General features: G+C 39.8%; 1 protein-coding gene across 11 annotated transcripts in view; it reads left to right on the top strand.

Annotated features, from left to right (window-relative positions):
- The window catches only part of Antp (homeotic protein antennapedia), a 128,231-nt gene that overhangs the window by 74,554 nt on the left and 40,093 nt on the right, over positions 1 to 13,584 (top strand). For 2 of the 11 annotated variants that reach the window (XM_018000524.2, XM_089476446.1), the window contains exon 1: positions 11,082 to 11,627. The exons of the other annotated variants lie outside the window; for them this stretch is intronic. The gene's annotated coding sequence lies outside the window, so the exon portion shown is untranslated. Of the gene's footprint in view, positions 1 to 11,081; positions 11,628 to 13,584 lie in introns of those variants that run through there. 11 annotated transcript variants of the gene reach the window in all.

Raw genomic sequence — 13,584 nt, 5'->3', positions numbered from 1 at the left:
GTCCGCTCATAAGTTCCGGGAAGCGGCCAAATTGGATTACCATGTTAGCTCTGGCCCAAGGAATTGGCTCTGTGAACATGCAATTCATAAAGGGCTGAATCGAATTCATTGACGAGTGGAATATTCGCCACTAAATGACAGAGAACATTGGGTTCGAGCTGCTTAAAATGGAAGGGATGTAATAAATATGAACGTTCAATATCTGCTACTACTGCTATTTCTGTCCGCTCTGCTCTCGTTGGCTCGTCGATCAGCTGTCCCTGCCAAGCCCAGACAACCCGACCCCAATAGACTGACCAAATATGAAAGCAAGAATTGCAAACCTTGGACAATTGAGTCGGCGAATTGCGTCATTTCTTGTCAGAGTCGTGTCACAATCAAATCAAATCGCGGCGCGCTCCATCGTATCGAAGTGCTGCGAAAAACTGTAACAACTTCATTCGCAATGAGAGCGGCAGATAAATTTGACTCGAAGGTGCGTGGCTTACAAGAAAATGTCATAAACGGCGTACTGAACCGGTCGACCAGCTAACAATGAGAACAAAAACTAAATAAATAAAATCCTATATACAGAAAAAACAAAAGACGAGCAAAAAGCCGACAAGAAACGCAACAGGTTACCAAACAATCATCCCAAGACCCAGGCCAAAGAAATAGCCAGAGCCGGAGCCGGAGCCAGAGACCGATTCGCAATTGGACTTAGAGTGCTGAGGCAGCGGCTGGTGGCAGTGGTATATATATCATAAATACGCATAACTCGTGCGCAAAAACGTCAGACGAATAAGGCAAAAAATGCCACGCAACAATGCGCGGGGCGAAGGCGAATGAAAAAGCCAAAAGCTGCATTAAATTCATTAGCCGGGCTGCGGACACAGTTCGGCTGGGAGCCCGGGCCCAAGTTTGAGTCGAAGAGGTGTCTCACTGTCCACAGCGAGTACTCGACTCGCACTCGCACTCATACTGGCACTCACACTCATACTCACACTCACACTCACACTCTTTGTAACGAATGAGCGACACACGCTTGCACGACAATGATGTCTGGCGCACGAGCAGGCATCAAGTAGAGGCTGCCCGGAGAGGGGCAGCGGGCGGGGTTGGGTTAGGGGCTACAACAATGGGTAACTGGGGAGCAATTGCGCGGCGGTGGCGGTATGGAATTTGGATCAGCGATTGAGTTATAACCAGGCACAGGCGCAGCACATACAGACGAGGCTGTCCAATCTGAAGACGGGGACATGGGACATGGGACACGGGACATGGGACACGGAACATGGCACATTGTTGTAAGCGCCCTCAGATCAGATCACAGTTGCTGCACCAATTCCAATACCCATACCAATACCAATAATAATTCGAATAGCAATTCCACCTGATGAAGATGTCGAGATCAATGATCGCGGCGAGTTCATAAATTTGTTTTATGAAGTGCGAGCGACATTTGTAACGAATGCGATGTGCCCCGATTACAGGGGCACGTTTTCATTTTGTATTCGTATTTGTATTCATTGTGTTCAGATCGGCTTTATGATGCCGATGAGCGACATAACTGACTGCGCGCTGATCGCGCCACGAATAAGAGCAAGCATTGAGCTTATGTTTGTTAAATATAGTAAATAAAATAGCATAATAAAATATAAAGCAGTAGATTATATATTCTATAGTTAACTCTTCAGAGTTTCCATATATAATTGAACCTTTTCATAATTTCCTTTAACTTCTGCTTCAGCCCATCTATATATGTATATACAGCATGCATCATATGGATGGCAACTTTGTCAGCAACAGATTTTCAATTGCTGCAAGCAATTTATTAGTGATGAAAAAATAAAAATAAAAAAAAAAAACGACAAAGAAACCCTGCAAAAACATTGCAAATAAACTGAAAAGTTAGCAAAAATGTTGCCATTAACTTTTCGCCAGAAATCGAAACTGTTTCCAAACATTTCTCTGCACTTTGCTATTGTTTGCTCGCGTTTTATTTTATTTTTGCCTTTTTTTTTTGTATTTTGGCGAGACGGCGACGCTGCTCTCGTTCCACATTCTGCATCGGGTTTTGGTCCTGGGCTCTGTGAGGCTGCTCGGCTGTTGGGCTGCTGGCAACGGAAACATCCCACGCTGCTGGCGTCGCATCGCCCTCCGAGTGAAAATAATCGAATTACTTTCAACAGAATAATTTCTAATTGAAAAATATTGTAACTCATGTATGGGCGAGGACCAAAGCGGCCAAAAAGGACGCGCTGCAGACAAATCCTAAGCGCCAGCCGCACCCCACCACACAAGTTGCTTTGCAGACTTTCGGGTTTTTGGACTCCATTTAGGGGGGGCAGCTGGGGCAGACGCATTTGTATGCCAGTGACATTGTTGTCATCTGGCTAAATGTCTTGACTGGACGGCTGCTCAGGTCGCTGCCTGCTCCATTTGGACTACTTCTCCGGGCTGATTTCGGCCATTTCATTTCCAATTATGCCTCTGCTTAAGTACAGCGCGCAATCACTGTGCCCAGCACTAATAGGGGCATTCCCCGTAGCGAGATAAGGAAACGTAATTCAATTTTGTCGGCGGGGTCACGTGTTCGTGTGACGAATTTTTAAGTGCATTTCACTTGTTTACACGAATTCCCCTCAGGGGGACTTTTGATTTTCTCAAGCCACTCTAACAACAAACTTTCTTTCTCTCTCTTTCTAGGTACGATAAAAAAAAATATAAAATATTGTATATGAGAATAAAACTACGCCAATGCCATCAATGTAAGTGACAGCTAAATTATTTATGTGTTTTTGATGTGGGAAAGCTATTGATATTAATATGTGAATATTAAATTTGTTTAATTTCCTTTATTTATTTTTATAATAAGCAACTATCAGCTGCTCCACCAATTATTCTCGTATTTCTTTTAATTGGAGTTTCGGTATTCCAAGCATCTAAAACCATCTTAGTGAAACCCACTAGCAGCTATCTACTAGCATCTAGAGACTGAAGAATAACCCATTTGGTTTGTCTATACAAATATATATACTTAATTCATCCAAATGTCTCTCAGGCGTAACCAATTAAACTTTCGTAATACAAACGGAAAAAAATGCTCAAAGCCCAACCCAAAAAATGCCTACAAATTATTCATGAATAATTTTCGAAATTTTAGGTATTCGCGCGCTTCCCTTACCTTCCGTCTCTCGCTGTTGCCCTCTCCGCGTCTCAGCACCTTTCGCTACGTAAAGAAAAAACACACAATAGAATTGCCTACAAAATGGAAAAACTTTAATACACCGTCGCATTTTCATTCCCATTTCCATTTCGATTTCCACTGCGTGCGCTTTCGACTTGAGTGCGTCACGAGGCAACAATTAACATTTTCCATTTTCCGGTTGCCAGGTTTTTTGTTGTGCAGCTCCCTTTTGTCAGCGTGCTTGTTGTTACTCTCCACCGCTCGCATCCCGCTCTCTCTGCGTGTTGGCACCTTTGTCTGTCGGCAGACAGCGCACGCAGGATATTTATGAATATTAATCAAAGTGCATGTCGCGGAAATGAAGCCAAAGTTTGTTCCATTTGCATTTGCATGGCAGGCAGCGCCCAATAAGAGCCACCCCCACCTAGGCGCCCCTACGCACAGCATCTGCGCTGTCGCGGCGTCCGCCATTTTGTAGTTCGCTCGAGCAGCCCATTTTGAAAGCAATCAATCCCACACGCCATTCAAAAAATCCCACTCACTCACTCTCTCTCTCACTGCATTTCCCTCTCTATCTCTCGCTCGCTGGGAGTGACAGTTCGTCAGTTGGTTTGCCTAGCTCCAGGCTTGATTTTAGACACTCTGTCGCCCTCGTCAAGCCGCCATAATGACAGCAACAGCAACAGCAGCAGCAGCAGCGGCAGCAGTTCGTCATCTGTCATTGTCCGAGGGTAGTTTTCAATGTTTTCTTTTTTTTTTTTTTTTTTCATTCGGCACACGCACGGAAAGTGTCCAAAAATCTACCAAAGACAACGCAAAGCAGCTCTGCGCCTGCATCTGTATCTGTGTTTGTATCTGTGTCAGCATCTGCATTTGTAGCTAGTCCTGTAGTTGTCCAGCGTGTGTAGTTCGCTCAACAGTTTTTTGGCTGTTGCTGTTCTCTCACCCTCGTCGGACGAAAAAAAAACCGGAACACGTTTCTAAAATTGAAATTCTTTTTTTCCAAGCCAAGCTACAGCTACAACAACTACAAAAACAACAACAACTTGCAACGGGCAACGTGTAAGTGTAATCATGCCATGTACAGTTTTTGTTTCCGTTCGCTGTGTTCGCTTAGATTGGAACATGTGCGTTGCCAACACCAGGCCCAGGACAACGCCAGTCGCATGTCCTTGCATCGACAGTCCCGCTGGCCATGTGCCCCTGGCCCAGGGCCTAGCTGCGTGTCCCTTTCCGTATGTCGAAATTGATATTCGTTGCAACGAAAACATTTCAATTCTCACTTGATGTTCGACTTGTTCCACTCCTTGGTTCCTTGACTAGCCCGGGGGCGTGTAGCTCGTACCGAGGCGGGCTCATTTTGTTTGTGGACATTTCAATTGAAGGTGCTCGGTGAAAAATGAGTACTTCAAATGACGACAGGTGTGATTTATAATACTCGATAATTATAACATTATATGTAGCAACTGCTGTTGAATGAGAAAATGGAAAAACAAATTGGGTCGAAATATATAAATGAATAGATGGAAGTATTATGAAAAAGAGATACAATTATACATATTTTTTCATAGTAAAATTTATATTTAGTAATGAATTATAATACATAAAAAATAAATAATTAAAAAAATACCTTTTTCTACAAATAAGGAGCACTTAGAAAATATAAAATACATTTTTATTCAGAAGAAAATGAACACATAAAATATAAATGTTTGTTTTCTTTTACATAATAATTATTTTTATTTTTTATATATGTATTTTATATTGTTATTTATTTATTTAATGTTACAAAGAATTAATTCTAAATAAAAAATTTTAAGCCAGAGCAACAAAGGCCTTCAGGCAGTATATATTGTTATTTTTTATAATTCACGAATAACTAGTGAATTATATAAAAAAAAAAAGAAATAAATTATTATTATTTATTTTTATTTATTTTGTTTTTTCATTATTATTTATTTATGGAAATATAACTTCACTTACACATAAAATCAAAAAAATAATTAAATGCAAATAAATAATTTTGTAATGAAATAATTATAAATCGAAACACGCTTCGAATCAGAGACCTGCCCTATAAACCATGCCTTCAAGTAGGATTTCCAATTAAAAACAATAGCTCGAAATTCTAATGTCTCAAAATTCTTTAATAAAACAATATAATTCTAGTCGGCGCTCCGATTCATTTTGCTTAGTTTAAGCAATAAGTTTCAGTATTAGACTAGTCAAACAGATCTGATTACTGCTATCCATATACTATATACCATATACTATTAAAATAAATTGCTGAATATCCCTGGAGTACATTGATGCTGGGGTTTACATCAACTCACCATCCCAATGGGCGTGCAACAATTCAGCGGGATTCTTGTTGAAAGCCATCATTCATCTCCCACTCGAATGCAGTTCGATGTTTTTGCTCAACAACAATTCTATTAGCGTTAATTAATATTCAGTCACTCGCTGGCGAGGCGGCCACCGCAACAACAATTGGATGAGTGAACCACAAAACGGCAACCACGTTGCAGGACTCGAACACATGACATGCCCATAGCCACTGGCAATACACTCACACACACGCACACATACATACACCCACAGCAACTGGGGAGCAGCAGCCGCCCTCCCAGCTGCCATCGGGGGTAAGCCTGATGCCATGTCTGTGGCGCGCTCTGTGCCTGCTGCGGGCACAGCCTGCTCGATGCCCGTTGCCTCCTGCCGCCTGTCGCCTGCCGCCAACCGCCTGCCGCCTGCTGCTTTGGCCGTTGCCTGTTGTCGTTGCTGGTGATGATTACAATGATGGCCGTTGGTTTCCTTTTGCCTTTGCTTATTTTCGGCTGTTGTTGTGAGCTTTTGTTTTGCTGCTGCCGCTGCTGCTGCTGCTGTTGCTGCTGGGTTGACTTTGGATCTGGATGTGGATGCGAATGTGGATGCGGCTTTGCCTGACTGCTGCCAGGCGAGGCCTTTTCGCTTTTTGGTTGATAATTTTTTGTTTTTTCGTTTTTGTTTTTTTGTTGTTTTTTTTTTTTTTTAGGTTTCACTTGGGCTTTTGTTTCGTCATGTGTGCATTTCATTTCATTTGATTTCCTATGGCGGCGGCAGCGACGACGACGACGACGACGACAGCGACGGTGGCAGCGGCAGCGACGGCGGCGGCGACGGCAACGCTGTGCGCCCATGTTTGTTCTTTTGACAGGCAGTCAACCCGTCGTCATTTCATTTGTTCAGCAGCGCGCACTCAGCCATGTTCGCCCCGCTAGCCACCACCCGTTAGTCGAGCTTCACAGCCAGAGGCTGAGAGGCTGTAGGCAGCGGCAGAGGCAGAGCAAAACGCCGTTTCCTTTCCCTTTTCAGTTTCATTTCCCGTGTGCCTGCCGCAGCCAGCCTGTCAGTCTAACCAACAGTGCGAGAGAGGGATGGAAGGGTGGGAGGCTGGTAGGGTGAGAGAGCTGAGTGCGGCGTCCGCTGGCCCGCTGTCCGGCCATTTTGATTTATGTGCGTTTCATTTCGTCGTTCAATACTCATATGCGGAATGCGGAATGTGTTGCGGATATGGGAGTTTTGGAATATCTTTCGCCCTTTCAGCCAAGTGCGAGTGCGCCCATTAGCTGTGCATGGGAGGTTCTAATTTCGAGTCTAGTGGCTGTGCTGCCAGGACATGCGCCACGTTACGATTTCTGATTTTCGTCTTTGTCAGCTTTGTGCTCGGACAGCGCACAGCGGATGAAGGATGAAGGATGGTGGATGGGGGATAGAGGATGGCGGACACTCAAGGGCGGTTGCATTGGCCTCGTTTCGGGGTTTTCGGGTTTTTCGGGTGCGTAAGTTGAAATTTCAATTCAAACGGATTTGCCGGGAATTGTTTTTGATGCGCTCCTCTATGCTGGCCATTGTCTTGCTCGTGATTTTCAACTCGGGGGCGGGCCGACCGCTGCTGATGATGCCCCGCGTCAATGTCACTTACTAGAACCCGAAGCAGGCGCTGCCAGCTGGTGGGGTGGCTGGGCGTCTGTGCATAGGATGCGAATGCAATCAAGAGAATTGCCTCGCGTAATGGATGTTAAATGTGCTCGAAACAGATGCCCAAATAAATTAAATTAACAGTAGCCGAGGCCCATTAAATGGCAGCGTACAAAGTTGGCAACAACTTCTTTTATTTGCCATGGCCTAAGTGATTTGAAAATCCGCTTGCCTCAGGGAGCGGCTCAACATTTATTGCGATTCTATCTTCGATGTAGAAATATGTTTCAGGGACTTAATGCATGTTAACATGAATATATATAGTATAAATTATGAAATGAAATATTATTCTCGATGCAGCTCTTTGCTTCATTCATTATCGAAACCAGAAATATTTAAAATATGCTGGTAGCATTCAAAAGCTAATAAACAAAACTAAATTAATTCAAAAACAAATTCAAAAATATTTTACGAGCTTCAAGAACTTTTAATCACATAAGAAATAAATATTTCACTCCTATATCATTGTATTTATTTTGAGCTATTTTTTATTAACCTCTCGACTGATTGAATTCTCATATCTTCTAAATTTTGTTTTAATTTTTTTTTTTATCGCTTACTATGCCTACGCAGCTGCTGCTAGCCGTAGGCTAGCATTTGAAAAGGGCCTTTAATCAATTTTAGATGCCACAACTCTAGCAGCAGCAACTGCTACAACAACAACTGTTGCTCCTGCGGCGTTGCAAATGCATTAAATAAAGTTATCAACGTCTGGGCAATTCCCTTCGTCTTTTTTTAGGTTTCATTATTTTGTGTAGTCAAATAAAAAGCAAGAATTTTAAATTTATGGCTTCACGCAATTAGCGCTTAAATGTATGCAAAGGGATATTGAAATCAGAAATTTTCGAAAGCAACAACAACAACAAGAACAGCAGCAGCACAGAGAGCAACTGGGTAAAGTCGCCCCAGGACCTGAGTCAGAGGCAGGACCTTAGTATAATGAAGCCATTCACGTGGCCTGCTTGCAGTCGCCGTTGCCGCTGGCGCCGTTGACCGAGCAGCAGCAACAGCAGCCACAACAATAACAACAACAACAACAACAACGCCAACGACACTCTCGATGACTTCCACGTTTCCACGCTTTTCACTTTCAATTGTAGCTCAACTTTTTACTATTTCATGAGGTGCTATCTCGTTCTCGCTCGCTCGCCATCTCACTCGCGCGCTCTTAACAATTGCGCCGCCAAAAGCAATAAATCTTTTTGTACAAAATAAAAAACACAACAAAAATTTCGTGTTTGTTGCGTGCGCTTTTGGCGACGTCAGCGGCGCAGTCGACGCAGTCGATGGAGATGGCGACGGCGACGGCATATTTGTATTTCATATGCATGGCGGTAATTTCTGTGATTCTGTTGTTGTTTTTGTTGTTGCTGCTGCTGCTGCTGCTGCTCACAACAGAATTTCAAGTTCAGCCAGTTTCCCACCAAAAAAAAAAGTTGAAAGGGTTTTCGGCTAAACAAACAACGCAGAGTCGTGTCGCCTCTACCGCCCAACCCCCCTCGACGAGTAGCACAAAAATTGAATATATTTTAGAACATTATTATATATTCATGACAGCAATTATCGGCACCAAATCAAACGGCGCCACGCATCGTGCCATGCCACAATTTTGCATATTTCTATTATTTATGTACGATTTCCAATCTCATATCCATTTGCATTTCCATTCCCAATTCGAATTCAATTTCAGTTTTGATTTTTATAAACGCTTATCGGCTGCATTCCCAATAAGCTGGCTATCGTTTGTATTTATTCGATTTTAATTTGGCCCAATGTGCAGTTAATTTATTCAGTTTTCTATATTTATTTTATTTTTTACATTAATACTCATTCACTGTCAAATAGTTTAGCTGCAATTATTTAGTTATTTCTTCATTTGCGCTTCGGCAACATGCAGCCAACAAGTTTTCAGCGCGACCACGCAACATGCTGGCAACACGCTAGCAACATGTTGGCAACAAAAGTCAGCATGCCTACAACCAAATGTTGCGAAGCTACTATGCTTGCCATGGCATATAACTCAGACGATTAAACAAGGCTTAGAGAAGTTGTAAATGTATAACATATGTATATGATGCAATGACAGTATTGAAAATAACATTTGTTATGTAGAATGCCGAAAATTTTAATAAATAATTCAAATAAATAAAAAATACAATAAAAAGGTTTGATTGCTCAGTATCATAGAATATAATGTTTAATACTATTACTATTAATAAATAATAATAATACCATATATTATTATTATTGTACTACTAAAAAATACATACATAAAATATACAAATACACACAAACTAAATTGAATCAAATTATATGTAAAACAGACATATTCTCAACAATATTTTTCGCAAATAATTTCTTTATAATATATTTTAGTTTATTAAATTTATATTTAAGCAATTTATTATAAGAATTAATCTCAATACTTAAAAGAAAAACAATTTGGATATATTTCTTATGATGCTACCTATTAAAAACTGAATACTACTATATAAGATTCAATTTCAAATACCATTCCCTCATCAAGAGCTGCAAGAGCTGACTACTAAAAACTCAATTCTCAGTGCTCTCTCGTGTGTTTCCCTCATCTAGCTCACTTTCCCTTCGTTCCACTCACTGCCAATTCGTTTCTATGCACGCGCCCAGCACTGTGTGTTTGAGTTGCCGTTGCCCAAAAACAATGCCGCCATTTATCATACTGTGTTGCCGGCTCGCTCATTCGCCAGCTCGGCGCTGGCCGTTCGTGGGAACGGGGCAACATGCTTGGTGGGCAACATGTTGCCGAGCGTGTTGCTGTGTATCCGTAAGTTTGTTTGTGAGTCCGAAAGATACATGTTTACGAGCATTTACGGTTAGTTGTGAATGAATGAACGTGCCAAATAGACGTGTTGCCGCCGCCGCTCGGGTACTCGTTCTCGCGAACTTCATTCCAAAACTGACGTAAAAATTCGCTCGCATCGAGCAAAACACAAGCATCGATAATTACGTAGTTGTATTTGTGCATTTAAAGGAAGCTCTTCGAACTGCCTTTCGTTGCTCGATTCTCGATTCTCGACTCCTCTGACATTTCTTGACAAATAAAAATTTGTTGTGCCAGTTTCGTTTTTGGCGCAAAATGACAGAAGGCAACGCGTGCAGCCGCATGAGAAATAAGTTTACGCGAAAATGACATGGAAAATACGTAGAAAATCGTATTTTATGGACTGACAAATCAGCCGCCAAAAATCCAAATTCAAAGTAAAATTCAATTAAATTGTTCTTAATTTTTTTTTGTACAATTTTGCAATAACAATTGCAACCGATTGCCTTATCAGCAGCAGCAGCAGCAACTGAACTCTCGTGTCTGCGGGGGCTGAGATGTCATCGGCAGTGGGACATCGACATCAACTTCATGAGCAGCAGAAGCAGCAGCAGCAGCCGCAGCAGCATCGACTCCAAATCTCTGCCAATTTTTGGCGCTGGCTCAGCAAAGAGCGCCGAACCCAAACCCGAACCTGAGCCCTGTACGCAGCTGATAAGGAACGTATGCTGATAAGCACGCAGACCCAGTTCCAGACGCAGTATTCGACGACACTCCGAATTGATTTTGACCGTGCATAATATACCAAATATTTGTTGTTTATGGGTAGAAAACGCAAGTCGACCCGTCAACATCGAAATTATTTGCGTTTGCGTCTTCTCGTCCTTTCGTTTATCGTTCTGATTGCCATCGTTGTGGCGCGAGTTTTGTTCATTTTGCTTTTGTATCGTTTGCAAAATTTCAAGAAATTCAAAAAGTTCATCTCCGGATTCGACACCAGAAATACAACAACAATAACAACTACCAAAAATACTAAAAAGCTCGAAAACTCAATAACAAAACATTCGCAACATTTCATTTGGTGATTGTACATTGTATATATGTATGTGTGTGCGTGTATATATATATATATGTTTGTATAAAAATTGAAATAAAAGTCGTGCTTAGTTATATAAAATAAATATATAAATATATTCACAAAAAAAAAAAAAATAAAAATAAATATTCATAAACAACAAAAATTGTGATTCTGATTTTTGTAAATATAACAATATATAAATTTAACGCAACGGAATCATTTAAATTAAGTGTAAATCTAACAAAACGTCGACGTTTTTAAAAAGAAATTGTGATATTAAATATAAATAAAGTAGAGATACGCGAGTTTTTAAGCCAACAGCAACAAAAACACACGTCGATTTGTATATATAGAAAATCGAAATCATCAATATTTACGCACTAAAACTAAGCTGAGCAGAGTACACAACATAAAATATATATAAATATATCGTAATATATATACACTTATATATTTTGGGCACCGATTTTTACACAATCAAGACAACAACCAACAACAACAAGAAGACAACAACAAATTATATCGTAAAAGACACGAAAACAATCACAAAAAAAACTAAGGTAAATAAATTTGTATTGTAGCTCAATAAATAATAAAACTAAATCAAATTAAGCAACATCAATTAAAAAACTAAATTTAAATAAAATAAAATTTATTTATTTTGTTTGTTTACGAAGTCTATAAATATAAATATATGCATATAAAAAGAAAAGAAAATTTAAGTCAAATTATTTTATATTATTTTCCTTGTTTCTGAGAAATTAAATGATGTAAAATACATTTTGTTCCATTATATAACTAAATTAAATATAAACAGAAACACTTCAGCATCATCTTAATATTTTGTTTATATTTAACATGAATATAGAATTTCCCTTTGCATTTGCTCACAATTAGCAAGTTGCGATTGTCTTATGACTCTTCTTCTTCTCAGGCTAAACAACTTTATTGCAATTTAATTAGCATAAACGCGTGTCGATAATTCAAAATAATCGTCCAGTGGTTGCCCACAATCCCCTCCGTCCTGGCCCCCTTTTGATCGAAAAGTTTTGACGCATAATTGATGTGAAAACGAGAAATGACAGCGAGACGAAGTGAAGTGAACCGGCTGATGGTATTCATGGCTAGTTGCAATTTAATTAGATCATTAAAACAGTTCATAAATCTTTTCCAAGCTGCCAGCAGTTGCCAGACGGAGAGACCACAAAGCGACAGACAGACAGACAGACAGAGGGGCGGACAGACGGACACGTTTTACAAAACAAATTAGTTGTAATCACAAATCGCGAATCGCAAATCGCAAAATGGTAAAACGCGAATCGCGAATCGCAAATTGCGGGTTAAACACTTGCCCGGTTCAATAATCAAACAAGTTGTTCTAGGTGAATGCCAGCAAATGACACAAATGAATAAAGTGAGTAAAATGAATGAATAGGCAATATATGCACATGCCAACGGGATAAACAACGACAGAGAGAGCGAGTCACTTTACAAACATATGAAATAATTAGCGCATGTAGATGAAATGCTTCCAAATGTTGAACAGATAAGAGAGCAGCCCGCAAACGTTCCCCACTCACAGCCAATCGCACTTACAACTGCATACACAAACACTCATACACATTCACTCACGCACACACATATACAATGTGTTGCTCTGTGGCTGTTGTGAATGCCATAAATCATTTCTCGTTCATATTTTGTGCATATTTTTAAGTTTCTTTCTGCTGTTGAATCTATTGAGTCCCACTGTGTGAGTGTGTGTGACTTTGTATGTGTGTGTGAATTGTAATAATGATGTGCCACGACATGGCGTCAAGTATTTATGCAACAATAACAATTACATTAAACGCCAACTGTAGAGCGAATAAACTTGGAAATTATACGAATTCATTTGTTTAACATTGCAAATTTATTTTAAATGTTTTTCTAAAGATATTTTTCATATTCAGGCAACATTGTCAGACAGCTTGTCTGCGATTATCTTCATAAACTGACATTTTTGTTAGTAATTCTTGATATTTTACTATTCTTTTTACCTAATAGAGATATTAGTATAGGAAATGCTGTAACGGTAATCTTTTTAATCCAATAAGTATTAATGTATACTTGAATTAACTGAGAATGTATTGGGCTCTTACTTAGGCTTGAGTATATTAAATTGGTTAGACAATATTTCATTCGTTCCCGAGCTCTTATAGAACTTTGTCATGTTTGTTGCGTAATTCTTCAAATTATGCTGCATGGGTTGAATTGAAAAGATGCTTGTCCTTCTTTCTCTTTCCTTTCTATTTGAATATATAATATAAATATATAACTAATATATACTTTCAAGTATAAACTACTTTAAATAATGACTATGTAGACTTTATTTTTGTTTTCTTTTTTTTTATATTTTTAAAATCTCTAACATATTATATTTTACATTCATATGGCATTCTTGATGAATTTTTATATATTCCATATTTTTTATCATTTCTATTTACTTATTAAATATTTCTTTTCTTCATACTTTAA

Source organism: Drosophila arizonae, chromosome 2, assembly GCF_054131065.1.
Source record: "Drosophila arizonae isolate 15081-1271.41 chromosome 2, UAZ_ARI_1.0, whole genome shotgun sequence".
NCBI lineage: Eukaryota > Metazoa > Arthropoda > Insecta > Diptera > Drosophilidae > Drosophila > Drosophila arizonae.
Note: the sequence above shows the minus strand (reverse complement) of the source record. Positions and strands in the feature narration are given on the sequence as shown.